This window comes from Carassius auratus, chromosome 18 (genome assembly GCF_003368295.1).
Source record: "Carassius auratus strain Wakin chromosome 18, ASM336829v1, whole genome shotgun sequence".
NCBI lineage: Eukaryota > Metazoa > Chordata > Actinopteri > Cypriniformes > Cyprinidae > Carassius > Carassius auratus.
The window spans coordinates 24,128,403-24,143,132 of NC_039260.1; the positions used below are offsets into that span (position 1 = coordinate 24,128,403).

Here is a 14,730-nt window from a genome sequence, read left to right on the forward strand (position 1 = left end):
ACAATTGACGTTGGACTTCATACTTTTAATGTAAAGAAGAGACGGCTTGACCCCGACGTGATTTGAACACGCAACCTTCTGATCTGGAGCCAGACGCGCTACCATTGCGCCACGAGGTCTTAAAAAACAGGTTATTGCTTCCTTTGCATGGTCGTTGACGCATTCACCACAAAAAGGAGCCTATTTTTCCCAATAACCTCGAGAAGTACGGATGTCTGAATTTCTTGACACCTTCTGGTGCCTTATGCGTTACATCCTTCGATAGCTCAGCTGGTAGAGCGGAGGACTGTAGATGAGTTGTTGGGTATCCTTAGGTCGCTGGTTCAATTCCGGCTCGAAGGAGTGTGATTTTAAATTCAGATCAAATATTTTCACATTTCCTTTAGACTTCGTATTGGCAGATAAAAAAAGCCAATGGGTGAAGATCCAAATATATCACCTTACAGAGTGGAAAGAGCGTTTGTCATATTAGAGGCTTCTTTTTTACACGCTTCAATAATTATGAAAACACTTGACGTTGGACTTCATACGTTTAATGTAAAGAAGAGACGGCTTGACCCCGACGTGATTTGAACACGCAACCTTCTGATCTGGAGTCAGACGCGCTACCGTTGCACCACGAGGTCTTAAAAAACATATTATTGCTTCCTTTGCATGGCCGTTGATGCATTCACCCCAATAAGGAGCCTACTTTTCCCAATAACCTCAAGAGGTACGGATGTCTGATTTTCTTGGAAACTTTTCGTGCCTTACGCTTTTTCCATCCTTCGATAGCTCAGCTGGTAGAGCGGAGGACTGTAGATGAGTTGTTGGGTATCCTTAGGTCGCTGGTTCAATTCCGGCTCGAAGGAGTGTGATTTTGAATTCAGATCAAATATTTTCACATTTCCTTTAGACTTCGTATTGGCAGTTAAAAAAAGCCAATGGGTCAAGATCCAAATACATCACTTTACAGAGTGGAAGGAGTGTTTGTCATATTAGAGGCTTCTTTTTTACAAGCTTCAATAATTATGAAAACAAAGCTGGATGAAAACACTTGACGTTGGACTTCATACTTTTAATGTAAAGAAGAGACGGCTTGACCCCAACGTGATTTGAACACGCAACCTTCTGATCTGGAGTCAGACGCGCTACCGTTGCGTCACAAGGTCTTAAAAAGCAGGTTATTGCTTCCTTTGCATGGCCGTTGATGCATTCACCCCAATAAGGAGCCTACTTTTCCCAATAACCTCAAGAGGTACGGATGTCTGATTTTCTTGGAAACTTTTCGTGCCTTACAATTTTCCATCCTTCGATAGCTCAGCTGGTAGAGCGAAAGACTGTAGATGAGTTGTTGGGTATCCTTAGGTCGCTGGTTCAATTCCGGCTCTAAGGAGTGTGATTTTAAATTCAGATCAAATATTTTCACATTTCCTTTAGACTTCGTATTGGCAGTTCAAAAAAGCCAATGGGTCAAGATCCAAATATATAACTTTACAGAGTGGAAGTAGTGTTTGTCATATTAGAGGCTTCTTTTTTACAGCTTCAATAATTATGAAAACGAAGCTGGATGAAAACGCTTGACGTTGGACTTCATACTTTTAATGTAAAGAAGAGATGGCTTGACCCCGACGTGATTTGAACACGCAACCTTCTGATCTGGAGTCAGACGCGCTACCATTGCGCCACGAGGTCTTAAAAAACAGGTTATTGCTTCCTTTGCATGGTCGTTGACGCATTCACCACAAAAATGAGCCTATTTTTCCCAATAACCTCGAGAGGTAAGGATGTCTGAATTTCTTGACACCTTCTGGTGCCTTATGCGTTACATCCTTCGATAGCTCAGCTGGTAGAGCGGAGGACTGTAGATGAGTTGTTGGGTATCCTTAGGTCGCTGGTTCGATTGCGCCTCCAAGGAGTGTGATTTTAAATTCAGAGCAAATATTTTCACATTTCCTATAGACCTCGTATTGGCAGTTAAAAAAGCCAATGGGTCAAGATCCAAATATATCACCTTACAGAGTGGAAAGAGCGTTTGTCATATTAGAGGCTTCTTTTTTACAAGTTTCAATAATTATGAAAACACTTGACGTTGGACTTCATACTTTTAATTTAAAGAAGAGACGGTTTGACCCCGACGTGATTTGAACACGCAACCTTCTGATCTGGAGTCAGACGCGCTACCGTTGCGCCACGAGGTCTTAAAAAACAGGTTATTGCTTCCTTTACATGGCCGTTGACGCATTCACCACAAAAATGGAGCCTATTTTTCTCAATAACCTCGAGAGGTACGGATGTCTGATTTTCTTGGAAACTTTTCGTGCCTTACGCTTTTTCCATCCTTCGATAGCTCAGCTGGTAGAGCGGAGGACTGTAGATGAGTTGTTGGGTATCCTTAGGTCGCTGGTTCGATTGCGGCTCCAAGGAGTGTGATTTTAAATTCAGAGCAAATATTTTCACATTTCCTATAGACCTCGTATTGGCAGTTAAAAAAGCCAATGGGTCAAGATCCAAATATATCACCTTACAGAGTGGAAAGAGCGTTTGTCATATTAGAGGCTTCTTTTTTACAAGCTTCAATAATTATGAAAACACTTGACGTTGGACTTCATACTTTTAATTTAAAGAAGAGACGTGCCTTACGATTTTTCCATCCTTCTATAGCTCAGCTGCTAGAGCGAAGGACTGAAGATGAGTTGTTGGGTATCCTTAGGTCGCTGGTTCGATTGCGGCTCCAAGGAGTGTGATTTTAAATTCAGAGCAAATATTTTCACATTTCCTTTAGACCTCGTATTGGCAGTTAAAAAAGCCAATGGGTCAAGATCCAAATATATCACCTTACAGAGTGGAAGGAGCGTTTGTCATATTAGAGGCTTCTTTTTTACACGCTTCAATAATTATGAAAACAATTGACGTTGGACTTCATACTTTTAATGTAAAGAAGAGACGGCTTGACCCCGACGTGATTTGAACACGCAACCTTCTGATCTGGAGTCAGACGCGCTACCGTTGCGCCACGAGGTCTTAAAAAACAGGTTATTGCTTCCTTTGCATGGCCGTTGACGCATTCACCACAAAAATTGAGCCTATTTTTCTCAATAACCTCGAGAGGTACGGATGTCTGATTTTCTTGGAAACTTTTCGTGCCTTGCGCTTTTTCCATCCTTCGATAGCTCAGCTGGTAGAGCGGAGGACTGTAGATGAGTTGTTGGGTATCCTTAGGTCGCTGGTTCAATTCCGGCTCGAAGGAGTGTGATTTTAAATTCAGATCAAATATTTTCACATTTCCTTTAGACTTCATATTGGCAGTTAAAAAAAGCCAATGGGTCAAGATCCAAATATATCACTTTACAGAGTGGAAGGAGTGTTTGTCATATTAGAGGCTTCTTTTTTACAAGCTTCAATAATTATGAAAACAAAGCTGGATGAAAACACTTGACGTTGGACTTCATACTTTTAATGTAAAGAAGAGACGGCTTGACCCCGACGTGATTTGAACACGCAACCTTCTGATCTGGAGCCAGACGCGCTACCATTGCGCCACGAGGTCTTAAAAAACAGGTTATTGCTTCCTTTGCATGGTCGTTGACGCATTCACCACAAAAAGGAGCCTATTTTTCCCAATAACCTCGAGAAGTACGGATGTCTGAATTTCTTGACACCTTCTGGTGCCTTATGCGTTACATCCTTCGATAGCTCAGCTGGTAGAGCGGAGGACTGTAGATGAGTTGTTGGGTATCCTTAGGTCGCTGGTTCAATTCCGGCTCGAAGGAGTGTGATTTTAAATTCAGATCAAATATTTTCACATTTCCTTTAGACTTCGTATTGGCAGATAAAAAAAGCCAATGGGTGAAGATCCAAATATATCACCTTACAGAGTGGAAAGAGCGTTTGTCATATTAGAGGCTTCTTTTTTACACGCTTCAATAATTATGAAAACACTTGACGTTGGACTTCATACGTTTAATGTAAAGAAGAGACGGCTTGACCCCGACGTGATTTGAACACGCAACCTTCTGATCTGGAGTCAGACGCGCTACCGTTGCACCACAAGGTCTTAAAAAACATATTATTGCTTCCTTTGCATGGCCGTTGATGCATTCACCCCAATAAGGAGCCTACTTTTCCCAATAACCTCAAGAGGTACGGATGTCTGATTTTCTTGGAAACTTTTCGTGCCTTACGCTTTTTCCATCCTTCGATAGCTCAGCTGGTAGAGCGGAGGACTGTAGATGAGTTGTTGGGTATCCTTAGGTCGCTGGTTCAATTCCGGCTCGAAGGAGTGTGATTTTGAATTCAGATCAAATATTTTCACATTTCCTTTAGACTTCGTATTGGCAGTTAAAAAAAGCCAATGGGTCAAGATCCAAATACATCACTTTACAGAGTGGAAGGAGTGTTTGTCATATTAGAGGCTTCTTTTTTACAAGCTTCAATAATTATGAAAACAAAGCTGGATGAAAACACTTGACGTTGGACTTCATACTTTTAATGTAAAGAAGAGATGGCTTGACCCCAACGTGATTTGAACACGCAACCTTCTGATCTGGAGTCAGACCCGCTACCGTTGCGTCACAAGGTCTTAAAAAGCAGGTTATTGCTTCCTTTGCATGGCCGTTGATGCATTCACCCCAATAAGGAGCCTACTTTTCCCAATAACCTCAAGAGGTACGGATGTCTGATTTTCTTGGAAACTTTTCGTGCCTTACAATTTTCCATCCTTCGATAGCTCAGCTGGTAGAGCGAAAGACTGTAGATGAGTTGTTGGGTATCCTTAGGTCGCTGGTTAATTCCGGCTCGAAGGAGTGTGATTTTGAATTCAGATCAAATATTTTCACATTTCCTTTAGACTTCGTATTGGCAGTTAAAAAAAGCCAATGGGTCAAGATCCAAATACATCACTTTACAGAGTGGAAGGAGTGTTTGTCATATTAGAGGCTTCTTTTTTACAAGCTTCAATAATTATGAAAACAAAGCTGGATGAAAACACTTGACGTTGGACTTCATACTTTTAATGTAAAGAAGAGACGGCTTGACCCCAACGTGATTTGAACACGCAACCTTCTGATCTGGAGTCAGACGCGCTACCGTTGCGTCACAAGGTCTTAAAAAGCAGGTTATTGCTTCCTTTGCATGGCCGTTGATGCATTCACCCCAATAAGGAGCCTACTTTTCCCAATAACCTCAAGAGGTAAGGATGTCTGAATTTCTTGACACCTTCTGGTGCCTTATGCGTTACATCCTTCGACAGCTCAGCTGGTAGAGCGGAGGACTGTAGATGAGTTGTTGGGTATCCTTAGGTCGCTGGTTCGATTGCGCCTCCAAGGAGTGTGATTTTAAATTCAGAGCAAATATTTTCACATTTCCTATAGACCTCGTATTGGCAGTTAAAAAAGCCAATGGGTCAAGATCCAAATATATCACCTTACAGAGTGGAAAGAGCGTTTGTCATATTAGAGGCTTCTTTTTTACAAGCTTCAATAATTATGAAAACACTTGACGTTGGACTTCATACTTTTAATTTAAAGAAGAGACGGCTTGACCCCGACGTGATTTGAACACGCAACCTTCTGATCTGGAGTCAGACGCGCTACCGTTGCGCCACGAGTTCTTAAAAAACAGGTTATTGCTTCCTTTCCATGGCCGTTGACGCATTCACCACAAAAATGGAGCCTATTTTTCTCAATAACCTCGAGAGGTACGGATGTCTGATTTTCTTGGAAACTTTTTGTACCTTACGCTTTTTCCGTCCTTCGATAGCTCAGCTGGTAGAGCGGAGGACTGTAGATGAGTTGTTGGGTATCCTTAGGTCGCTGGTTCAATTCCGGCTCGAAGGAGTGTGATTTTAAATTCAGATCAAATATTTTCGAATTTCCTTTAGACTTCGTATTGGCAGTTAAAAAAAGCCAATGGGTCAAGATCCAAATATATCACTTTACAGAGTGGAAGGAGTGTTTGTCATGTTAGAGGCTTCTTTTTTACAAGCTTCAATAATTATGAAAACAAAGCTGGATGAAAACACTTGATGTTGGACTTCATACTTTTAATGTAAAGAAGAGACGGCTTGACCCCGACGTGATTTGAACACGCAACCTTCTGATCTGGAGTCAGACGCGCTACCGCTGCGCCACGAGGTCTTAAAAAACAGGTTATTGCTTCCTTTGCATGGCCTTTGACGCATTAACCACAAAAATGGAGCCTATTTTTCTCAATAACCTCGAGAGGTACGGATGTCTGATTTTCTTGGAAACTTTTCGTGCCTTACGATTTTTCCATCCTTCTATAGCTCAGCTGCTAGAGCGAAGGACTGAAGATGAGTTGTTGGGTATCCTTAGGTCGCTGGTTCGATTGCGGCTCCAAGGAGTGTGATTTTAAATTCAGAGCAAATATTTTCACATTTCCTTTAGACCTCGTATTGGCAGTTAAAAAAGCCAATGGGTCAAGATCCAAATATATCACCTTACAGAGTGGAAGGAGCGTTTGTCATATTAGAGGCTTCTTTTTTACACGCTTCAATAATTATGAAAAACAATTGACGTTGGACTTCATACTTTTAATGTAAAGAAGAGACGGCTTGACCCCGACGTGATTTGAACACGCAACCTTCTGATCTGGAGTCAGACGCGCTACCGTTGCGCCACGAGGTCTTAAAAAACAGGTTATTGCTTCCTTTGCATGGCCGTTGACGCATTCACCACAAAAATGGAGCCTATTTTTCTCAATAACCTCGAGAGGTACGGATGTCTGATTTTCTTGGAAACTTTTCGTGCCTTGCGCTTTTTCCATCCTTCGATAGCTCAGCTGGTAGAGCGGAGGACTGTAGATGAGTTGTTGGGTATCCTTAGGTCGCTGGTTCAATTCCGGCTCGAAGGAGTGTGATTTTAAATTCAGATCAAATATTTTCACATTTCCTTTAGACTTCATATTGGCAGTTAAAAAAAGCCAATGGGTCAAGATCCAAATATATCACTTTACAGAGTGGAAGGAGTGTTTGTCATATTAGAGGCTTCTTTTTTACAAGCTTCAATAATTATGAAAACAAAGCTGGATGAAAACACTTGACGTTGGACTTCATACTTTTAATGTAAAGAAATGACGGCTTGACCCCGACGTGATTTGAACACGCAACCTTCTGATCTGGAGTCAGACGCGCTACCATTGCGCCACGAGGTCTTAAAAAACAGGTTATTGCTTCCTTTGCATGGCCGTTGATGCATTCACCCCAATAAGGAGCCTACTTTTCCCAATAACCTCAAGAGGTACGGATGTCTGATTTTCTTGGAAACTTTTTGTGCCTTAAGATTTTTCCATCCTTCTATAGCTCAGCTGGTAGAGCGAAGGACTGAAGATGAGTTTTTGGGTATCCTTAGGTCGCTGGTTCGATTGCGGCTCCAAGGAGTGTGATTTTAAATTCAGAGCAAATATTTTCACATTTCCTTTAGACCTCGTATTGGCAGTTAAAAAAGCCAATGGGTCAAGATCCAAATATATCACCTTACAGAGTGGAAGGAGCGTTTGTCATATTAGAGGCTTCTTTTTTACACGCTTCAATAATTATGAAAACACTTGACGTTGGACTTCATACGTTTAATGTAAAAAAGAGACGGCTTGACCCCGACGTGATTTGAACACGCAACCTTCTGATCTGGAGTCAGACTCGCTACTGTTGTGCCACAAGGTCTTAAAAAGCAGGTTATTGCTTCCTTTGCATGGCCGTTGATGCATTCACCACAAAAAGGAGCCTATTTTTCTCAATAACCTCGAGAGGTACGGATGTCTGATTTTCTTGGAAACTTTTCGTGCCTTACGCTTTTTCCATCCTTCGATAGCTCAGCTGGTAGAGCGGAGGACTGTAGATGAGTTGTTGGGTATCCTTAGGTCGCTGGTTCGATTGCGGCTCCAAGGAGTGTGATTTTAAATTCAGAGCAAATATTTTCACATTTCCTATAGACCTCGTATTGGCAGTTAAAAAAGCCAATGGGTCAAGATCCAAATATATCACCTTACAGAGTGGAAAGAGCGTTTGTCATATTAGAGGCTTCTTTTTTACAAGCTTCAATAATTATGAAAACACTTGACGTTGGACTTCATACTTTTAATTTAAAGAAGAGACGTGCCTTACGATTTTTCCATCCTTCTATAGCTCAGCTGGTAGAGCGAAGGACTGAAGATGAGTTGTTGGGTATCCTTAGGTCGCTGGTTCGATTGCGGCTCCAAGGAGTGTGATTTTAAATTCAGAGCAAATATTTTCACATTTCCTTTAGACCTCGTATTGGCAGTTAAAAAAACCAGTGGGTCAAGATCCAAATATATCACCTTACAGAGTGGAAGGAGCGTTTGTCATATTAGAGGCTTCTTTTTTACACGCTTCAATAATTATGAAAACACTTGACGTTGGACTTCATACTTTTAATGTAAAGAAGAGACGGCTTGACCCTGACGTGATTTGAACACGCAACCTTCTGATCTGGAGTCAGACGCGCTACCGTTGCGCCACGAGGTCTTAAAAAACAGGTTATTGCTTCCTTTGCATGGCCGTTGACGCATTCACCACAAAAATGGAGCCTATTGTTCTCAATAACCTCGAGAGGTACGGATGTCTGATTTTCTTGGAAACTTTTCATGGCTTACGCTTTTTCCATCCTTCGATAGCTCAGCTGGTAGAGCGGAGGACTGTAGATGAGTTGTTGGGTATCCTTAGGTCGCTGGTTCAATTCCGGCTGGAAGGAGTGTGATTTTAAATTCAGATCAAATATTTTCACATTTCCTTTAGACTTCATATTGGCAGTTAAAAAAAGCCAATGGGTCAAGATCCAAATATATCACTTTACAGAGTGGAAGGAGTGTTTGTCATATTAGAGGCTTCTTTTTTACAAGCTTCAATAATTATGAAAAAAAAAAAAAGAAGAAAACACTTGACGTTGGACTTCATACTTTTAATGTAAAGAAGAGAAGGCTTGACCCCGACGTGATTTGAACACGCAACCTTCTGATCTGGAGTCAGACGCGCTACCATTGCGCCACGAGGTCTTAAAAAACAGGTTATTGCTTCCTTTGCATGGCCGTTGATGCATTCACCCCAATAAGGAGCCTACTTTTCCCAATAACCTCAAGAGGTACGGATGTCTGATTTTCTTGGAAACTTTTCGTGCCTTACGATTTTTCCATCCTTCTATAGCTCAGCTGCTAGAGCGAAGGACTGAAGATGAGTTGTTGGGTATCCTTAGGTCGCTGGTTCGATTGCGGCTCCAAGGAGTGTGATTTTAAATTCAGAGCAAATATTTTCACATTTCCTTTAGACCTCGTATTGGCAGTTAAAAAAGCCAATGGGTCAAGATCCAAATATATCACCTTACAGAGTGGAAGGAGCGTTTGTCATATTAGAGGCTTCTTTTTTACACGCTTCAATAATTATGAAAACAATTGACGTTGGACTTCATACTTTTAATGTAAAGAAGAGACGGCTTGACCCCGACGTGATTTGAACACGCAACCTTCTGATCTGGAGTCAGACGCGCTACCGTTGCGCCACGAGGTCTTAAAAAACAGGTTATTGCTTCCTTTGCATGGCCGTTGACGCATTCACCACAAAAATGGAGCCTATTTTTCTCAATAACCTCGAGAGGTACGGATGTCTGATTTTCTTGGAAACTTTCGTGCCTTGCGCTTTTTCCATCCTTCGATAGCTCAGCTGGTAGAGCGGAGGACTGTAGATGAGTTGTTGGGTATCCTTAGGTCGCTGGTTCAATTCCGGCTCGAAGGAGTGTGATTTTAAATTCAGATCAAATATTTTCACATTTCCTTTAGACTTCATATTGGCAGTTAAAAAAAGCCAATGGGTCAAGATCCAAATATATCACTTTACAGAGTGGAAGGAGTGTTTGTCATATTAGAGGCTTCTTTTTTACAAGCTTCAATAATTATGAAAACAAAGCTGGATGAAAACACTTGACGTTGGACTTCATACTTTTAATGTAAAGAAATGACGGCTTGACCCCGACGTGATTTGAACACGCAACCTTCTGATCTGGAGTCAGACGCGCTACCATTGCGCCACGAGGTCTTAAAAAACAGGTTATTGCTTCCTTTGCATGGCCGTTGATGCATTCACCCCAATAAGGAGCCTACTTTTCCCAATAACCTCAAGAGGTACGGATGTCTGATTTTCTTGGAAACTTTTTGTGCCTTAAGATTTTTCCATCCTTCTATAGCTCAGCTGGTAGAGCGAAGGACTGAAGATGAGTTTTTGGGTATCCTTAGGTCGCTGGTTCGATTGCGGCTCCAAGGAGTGTGATTTTAAATTCAGAGCAAATATTTTCACATTTCCTTTAGACCTCGTATTGGCAGTTAAAAAAGCCAATGGGTCAAGATCCAAATATATCACCTTACAGAGTGGAAGGAGCGTTTGTCATATTAGAGGCTTCTTTTTTACACGCTTCAATAATTATGAAAACACTTGACGTTGGACTTCATACGTTTAATGTAAAAAAGAGACGGCTTGACCCCGACGTGATTTGAACACGCAACCTTCTGATCTGGAGTCAGACTCGCTACTGTTGTGCCACAAGGTCTTAAAAAGCAGGTTATTGCTTCCTTTGCATGGCCGTTGATGCATTCACCACAAAAAGGAGCCTATTTTTCTCAATAACCTCGAGAGGTACGGATGTCTGATTTTCTTGGAAACTTTTCGTGCCTTACGCTTTTTCCATCCTTCGATAGCTCAGCTGGTAGAGCGGAGGACTGTAGATGAGTTGTTGGGTATCCTTAGGTCGCTGGTTCGATTGCGGCTCCAAGGAGTGTGATTTTAAATTCAGAGCAAATATTTTCACATTTCCTATAGACCTCGTATTGGCAGTTAAAAAAGCCAATGGGTCAAGATCCAAATATATCACCTTACAGAGTGGAAAGAGCGTTTGTCATATTAGAGGCTTCTTTTTTACAAGCTTCAATAATTATGAAAACACTTGACGTTGGACTTCATACTTTTAATTTAAAGAAGAGACGTGCCTTACGATTTTTCCATCCTTCTATAGCTCAGCTGGTAGAGCGAAGGACTGAAGATGAGTTGTTGGGTATCCTTAGGTCGCTGGTTCGATTGCGGCTCCAAGGAGTGTGATTTTAAATTCAGAGCAAATATTTTCACATTTCCTTTAGACCTCGTATTGGCAGTTAAAAAAACCAGTGGGTCAAGATCCAAATATATCACCTTACAGAGTGGAAGGAGCGTTTGTCATATTAGAGGCTTCTTTTTTACACGCTTCAATAATTATGAAAACACTTGACGTTGGACTTCATACTTTTAATGTAAAGAAGAGACGGCTTGACCCTGACGTGATTTGAACACGCAACCTTCTGATCTGGAGTCAGACGCGCTACCGTTGCGCCACGAGGTCTTAAAAAACAGGTTATTGCTTCCTTTGCATGGCCGTTGACGCATTCACCACAAAAATGGAGCCTATTGTTCTCAATAACCTCGAGAGGTACGGATGTCTGATTTTCTTGGAAACTTTTCATGGCTTACGCTTTTCCATCCTTCGATAGCTCAGCTGGTAGAGCGGAGGACTGTAGATGAGTTGTTGGGTATCCTTAGGTCGCTGGTTCAATTCCGGCTGGAAGGAGTGTGATTTTAAATTCAGATCAAATATTTTCACATTTCCTTTAGACTTCATATTGGCAGTTAAAAAAAGCCAATGGGTCAAGATCCAAATATATCACTTTACAGAGTGGAAGGAGTGTTTGTCATATTAGAGGCTTCTTTTTTTACAAGCTTCAATAATTATGAAAAAAAAAAAAAGAAGAAAACACTTGACGTTGGACTTCATACTTTTAATGTAAAGAAGAGAAGGCTTGACCCCCGACGTGATTTGAACACGCAACCTTCTGATCTGGAGTCAGACGCACTACCATTGCGCCACGAGGTCTTAAAAAACAGGTTATTGCTTCCTTTGCATGGCCGTTGATGCATTCACCCCAATAAGGAGCCTACTTTTCCCAATAACCTCAAGAGGTACGGATGTCTGATTTTCTTTGGAAACTTTTCGTGCCTTACGATTTTTCCATCCTTCTATAGCTCAGCTGCTAGAGCGAAGGACTGAAGATGAGTTGTTGGGTATCCTTAGGTCGCTGGTTCGATTGCGGCTCCAAGGAGTGTGATTTTAAATTCAGAGCAAATATTTTCACATTTCCTTTAGACCTCGTATTGGCAGTTAAAAAAGCCAATGGGTCAAGATCCAAATATATCACCTTACAGAGTGGAAGGAGCGTTTGTCATATTAGAGGCTTCTTTTTTACACGCTTCATAATTATGAAAACAATTGACGTTGGACTTCATACTTTTAATGTAAAGAAGAGACAGCTTGACCCCGACGTGATTTGAACACGCAACCTTTTGATCTTGGAGTCAGACGCGCTACCGTTGCGCCACGAGGTCTTAAAAACAGGTTATTGCTTCCTTTGGCATGGCCGTTGACGCATTCACCACAAAAATTGAGCCTATTTTTCTCAATAACCTCGAGAGGTACGGATGTCTGATTTTCTTGGAAACTTTTCGTGCCTTGCGATTTTTCCATCCTTCGATAGCTCAGCTGGTAGAGCGGAGGACTGTAGATGAGTTGTGGGTATCCTTAGGTCGCTGGTTCAATTCCGGCTCGAAGGGTGTGATTTTAAATTCAGATCAAATATTTTCACATTTCCTTTAGACTTCATATTGGCAGTTAAAAAAAGCCAATGGGTCAAGATCCAAATATATCACTTTACAGAGTGGAAGGAGTGTTTGTCATATTAGAGGCTTCTTTTTTACAAGCTTCAATAATTATGAAAACAAAGCTGGATGAAACACCTTGACGTTGGACTTCATACTTTTAATGTAAAGAAGAGACGGCTTGACCCCGACGTGATTTGAACACGCAACCTTCTGATCTGGAGCCAGACGCGCTACCATTGCGCCACGAGGTCTTAAAAAACAGGTTATTGCTTCCTTTGCATGGTCGTTGACGCATTCACCACAAAAAGGAGCCTATTTTTCCCAATAACCTCGAGAAGTACGGATGTCTGAATTTCTTGACACCTTCTGGTGCCTTATGCGTTACATCCTTCGATAGCTCAGCTGGTAGAGCGGAGGACTGTAGATGAGTTGTGGGTATCCTTAGGTCGCTGGTTCAATTCCGGCTCGAAGGAGTGTGATTTTAAATTCAGATCAAATATTTTCACATTTCCTTTAGACTTCGTATTGGCAGATAAAAAAAGCCAATGGGGTGAAGATCCAAATATATCACCTTACAGAGTGGAAAGAGCGTTTGTCATATTAGAGGCTTCTTTTTACACGCTTCAATAATTATGAAAACACTTGACGTGGACTTCATACGTTTAATGTAAAGAAGAGACGGCTTGACCCCGACGTGATTTGAACACGCAACCTTCTGATCTGGAGTCAGACGCGCTACCGTTGCACCACGAGGTCTTAAAAAATATATTATTGCTTCCTTTGCATGGCCGTTTGATTGCATTCACCCCAATAAGGAGCCTACTTTTCCCAATAACCTCAAGAGGTACGGATGTCTGATTTTCTTTGGAAACTTTTCGTGCCTTACGCTTTTTCATCCTTCGATAGCTCAGCTGGTAGAGCGGAGGACTGTAGATGAGTTGTTGGGTATTCCTTAGGTCGCTGGTTCAAATTCCGGCTCGAAGGAGTTGTGATTTTGAATTCAGATCAAATATTTTCACATTTCCTTAGACTTCGTATTGGCAGTTAAAAAAAGCCAATGGGTCAAGATCCAAATACATCACTTACAGAGTGGAAGGAGTGTTTGTTCATATTAGAGGCTTCTTTTTACAAGCTTCAATAATTATGAAAACAAAGCTGATGAAAACACTTGAACGTTGGACTTCATACTTTTAATGTAAAGAAGAGACGGCTTGACCCCAACGTGATTTGAACACGCAACTTCTGATCTGGAGTCAGACGCGCTACCGTTTGCGTCACAAGGTCTTAAAAGCAGGTTATTGCTTCCTTTGCATGGCCGTTGATGCATTCACCCCAATAAGGAGCCTACTTTTCCCAATAACCTCAAGAGTACGGATGTCTGATTTTCTTGAAACTTTTTCGTGCCTTACAATTTTCCATCCTTCGATAGCTCAGGCTGGTAGAGCGAAAGACTGTAGATGAGTTGTTGGGTATCCTTAGGTCGCTGGTTCAATTCCGGCTCTAAGGAGTGTGATTTTTAAATTCAGATCAAATATTTTCACATTTCCTTTAGACTTCGTATTGGCAGTTCAAAAAAGCCAATGGGTCAAGATCCAAATATATAACTTTACAGAGTGGAAGTAGTGTTTGTCATATTAGAGGCTTCTTTTTTACAGCTTCAATAATTATTGAAACGAAGCTGGATGAAAACGCTTGACGTTGGACTTCATACTTTTAATGTAAAGAAGAGATGGCTTGACCCCGACGTGATTTGAACACGCAACCTTCTGATCTGGAGTCAGACGCGCTACCATAGCGCCACGAGGTCTTAAAAAACAGGTTATTGCTTTCCTTGCAATCGTCGTTGACGCATTCACCACAAAAATGAGCCTATTTTTCCCAATAACCTCGAGAGGGTAAGGATGTCTGAATTTCTTGACACCTTCTGGTGCCTTATGCGGTTACATCCTTCGATAGCTCAGCTGGTAGAGCGGAGGACTGTAGATGAGTTGTTGGGTATCCTTAGGTCGCTGGTTCGATTGCGCCTCCAAGGAGTGTGATTTTAATTT

At 41.6% G+C, this 14,730-nt stretch overlaps 27 non-coding genes across 27 annotated transcripts; 12 read left to right on the forward strand and 15 right to left on the reverse strand.

Moving 5' to 3' along the window:
- Positions 1-47: 47 nt before the first annotated feature.
- trnaw-cca (transfer RNA tryptophan (anticodon CCA)) lies at positions 48-119 on the reverse strand. The gene has a single exon. It is a non-coding gene; the product is annotated as a tRNA-Trp (tRNA).
- A 136-nt stretch (positions 120-255) lies between these two features.
- On the forward strand, positions 256-342 carry trnay-gua (transfer RNA tyrosine (anticodon GUA)). Its single transcript is given in 2 exon segments — positions 256-292; positions 307-342. It is a non-coding gene; the product is annotated as a tRNA-Tyr (tRNA).
- A 212-nt stretch (positions 343-554) lies between these two features.
- On the reverse strand, positions 555-626 carry trnaw-cca (transfer RNA tryptophan (anticodon CCA)). Its single transcript has one exon. It is a non-coding gene; the product is annotated as a tRNA-Trp (tRNA).
- A 138-nt stretch (positions 627-764) lies between these two features.
- On the forward strand, positions 765-851 carry trnay-gua (transfer RNA tyrosine (anticodon GUA)). Its single transcript is given in 2 exon segments — positions 765-801; positions 816-851. It is a non-coding gene; the product is annotated as a tRNA-Tyr (tRNA).
- A 751-nt stretch (positions 852-1,602) lies between these two features.
- trnaw-cca (transfer RNA tryptophan (anticodon CCA)) lies at positions 1,603-1,674 on the reverse strand. The gene has a single exon. It is a non-coding gene; the product is annotated as a tRNA-Trp (tRNA).
- Positions 1,675-2,108: 434 nt separating this feature from the next.
- trnaw-cca (transfer RNA tryptophan (anticodon CCA)) lies at positions 2,109-2,180 on the reverse strand. Its single transcript has one exon. It is a non-coding gene; the product is annotated as a tRNA-Trp (tRNA).
- Positions 2,181-2,931: 751 nt separating this feature from the next.
- Positions 2,932-3,003, reverse strand: trnaw-cca (transfer RNA tryptophan (anticodon CCA)). The gene has a single exon. It is a non-coding gene; the product is annotated as a tRNA-Trp (tRNA).
- Positions 3,004-3,142: 139 nt separating this feature from the next.
- On the forward strand, positions 3,143-3,229 carry trnay-gua (transfer RNA tyrosine (anticodon GUA)). Its single transcript is given in 2 exon segments — positions 3,143-3,179; positions 3,194-3,229. It is a non-coding gene; the product is annotated as a tRNA-Tyr (tRNA).
- Positions 3,230-3,457: 228 nt separating this feature from the next.
- Positions 3,458-3,529, reverse strand: trnaw-cca (transfer RNA tryptophan (anticodon CCA)). The gene has a single exon. It is a non-coding gene; the product is annotated as a tRNA-Trp (tRNA).
- A 136-nt stretch (positions 3,530-3,665) lies between these two features.
- trnay-gua (transfer RNA tyrosine (anticodon GUA)) lies at positions 3,666-3,752 on the forward strand. The gene is given in 2 exon segments: positions 3,666-3,702; positions 3,717-3,752. It is a non-coding gene; the product is annotated as a tRNA-Tyr (tRNA).
- A 422-nt stretch (positions 3,753-4,174) lies between these two features.
- Positions 4,175-4,261, forward strand: trnay-gua (transfer RNA tyrosine (anticodon GUA)). Its single transcript is given in 2 exon segments — positions 4,175-4,211; positions 4,226-4,261. It is a non-coding gene; the product is annotated as a tRNA-Tyr (tRNA).
- Positions 4,262-5,729: 1,468 nt separating this feature from the next.
- On the forward strand, positions 5,730-5,816 carry trnay-gua (transfer RNA tyrosine (anticodon GUA)). Its single transcript is given in 2 exon segments — positions 5,730-5,766; positions 5,781-5,816. It is a non-coding gene; the product is annotated as a tRNA-Tyr (tRNA).
- A 228-nt stretch (positions 5,817-6,044) lies between these two features.
- Positions 6,045-6,116, reverse strand: trnaw-cca (transfer RNA tryptophan (anticodon CCA)). Its single transcript has one exon. It is a non-coding gene; the product is annotated as a tRNA-Trp (tRNA).
- Positions 6,117-6,554: 438 nt separating this feature from the next.
- On the reverse strand, positions 6,555-6,626 carry trnaw-cca (transfer RNA tryptophan (anticodon CCA)). The gene has a single exon. It is a non-coding gene; the product is annotated as a tRNA-Trp (tRNA).
- A 139-nt stretch (positions 6,627-6,765) lies between these two features.
- trnay-gua (transfer RNA tyrosine (anticodon GUA)) lies at positions 6,766-6,852 on the forward strand. The gene is given in 2 exon segments: positions 6,766-6,802; positions 6,817-6,852. It is a non-coding gene; the product is annotated as a tRNA-Tyr (tRNA).
- Positions 6,853-7,080: 228 nt separating this feature from the next.
- trnaw-cca (transfer RNA tryptophan (anticodon CCA)) lies at positions 7,081-7,152 on the reverse strand. Its single transcript has one exon. It is a non-coding gene; the product is annotated as a tRNA-Trp (tRNA).
- A 1,469-nt stretch (positions 7,153-8,621) lies between these two features.
- Positions 8,622-8,708, forward strand: trnay-gua (transfer RNA tyrosine (anticodon GUA)). Its single transcript is given in 2 exon segments — positions 8,622-8,658; positions 8,673-8,708. It is a non-coding gene; the product is annotated as a tRNA-Tyr (tRNA).
- Positions 8,709-8,937: 229 nt separating this feature from the next.
- On the reverse strand, positions 8,938-9,009 carry trnaw-cca (transfer RNA tryptophan (anticodon CCA)). Its single transcript has one exon. It is a non-coding gene; the product is annotated as a tRNA-Trp (tRNA).
- Positions 9,010-9,445: 436 nt separating this feature from the next.
- Positions 9,446-9,517, reverse strand: trnaw-cca (transfer RNA tryptophan (anticodon CCA)). The gene has a single exon. It is a non-coding gene; the product is annotated as a tRNA-Trp (tRNA).
- A 138-nt stretch (positions 9,518-9,655) lies between these two features.
- Positions 9,656-9,742, forward strand: trnay-gua (transfer RNA tyrosine (anticodon GUA)). Its single transcript is given in 2 exon segments — positions 9,656-9,692; positions 9,707-9,742. It is a non-coding gene; the product is annotated as a tRNA-Tyr (tRNA).
- A 228-nt stretch (positions 9,743-9,970) lies between these two features.
- Positions 9,971-10,042, reverse strand: trnaw-cca (transfer RNA tryptophan (anticodon CCA)). The gene has a single exon. It is a non-coding gene; the product is annotated as a tRNA-Trp (tRNA).
- A 1,468-nt stretch (positions 10,043-11,510) lies between these two features.
- Positions 11,511-11,597, forward strand: trnay-gua (transfer RNA tyrosine (anticodon GUA)). Its single transcript is given in 2 exon segments — positions 11,511-11,547; positions 11,562-11,597. It is a non-coding gene; the product is annotated as a tRNA-Tyr (tRNA).
- A 951-nt stretch (positions 11,598-12,548) lies between these two features.
- trnay-gua (transfer RNA tyrosine (anticodon GUA)) lies at positions 12,549-12,634 on the forward strand. Its single transcript is given in 2 exon segments — positions 12,549-12,585; positions 12,599-12,634. It is a non-coding gene; the product is annotated as a tRNA-Tyr (tRNA).
- A 227-nt stretch (positions 12,635-12,861) lies between these two features.
- Positions 12,862-12,933, reverse strand: trnaw-cca (transfer RNA tryptophan (anticodon CCA)). The gene has a single exon. It is a non-coding gene; the product is annotated as a tRNA-Trp (tRNA).
- A 136-nt stretch (positions 12,934-13,069) lies between these two features.
- On the forward strand, positions 13,070-13,155 carry trnay-gua (transfer RNA tyrosine (anticodon GUA)). The gene is given in 2 exon segments: positions 13,070-13,106; positions 13,120-13,155. It is a non-coding gene; the product is annotated as a tRNA-Tyr (tRNA).
- Positions 13,156-13,366: 211 nt separating this feature from the next.
- trnaw-cca (transfer RNA tryptophan (anticodon CCA)) lies at positions 13,367-13,438 on the reverse strand. The gene has a single exon. It is a non-coding gene; the product is annotated as a tRNA-Trp (tRNA).
- Positions 13,439-14,417: 979 nt separating this feature from the next.
- trnaw-cca (transfer RNA tryptophan (anticodon CCA)) lies at positions 14,418-14,489 on the reverse strand. Its single transcript has one exon. It is a non-coding gene; the product is annotated as a tRNA-Trp (tRNA).
- Positions 14,490-14,730: the final 241 nt, after the last annotated feature.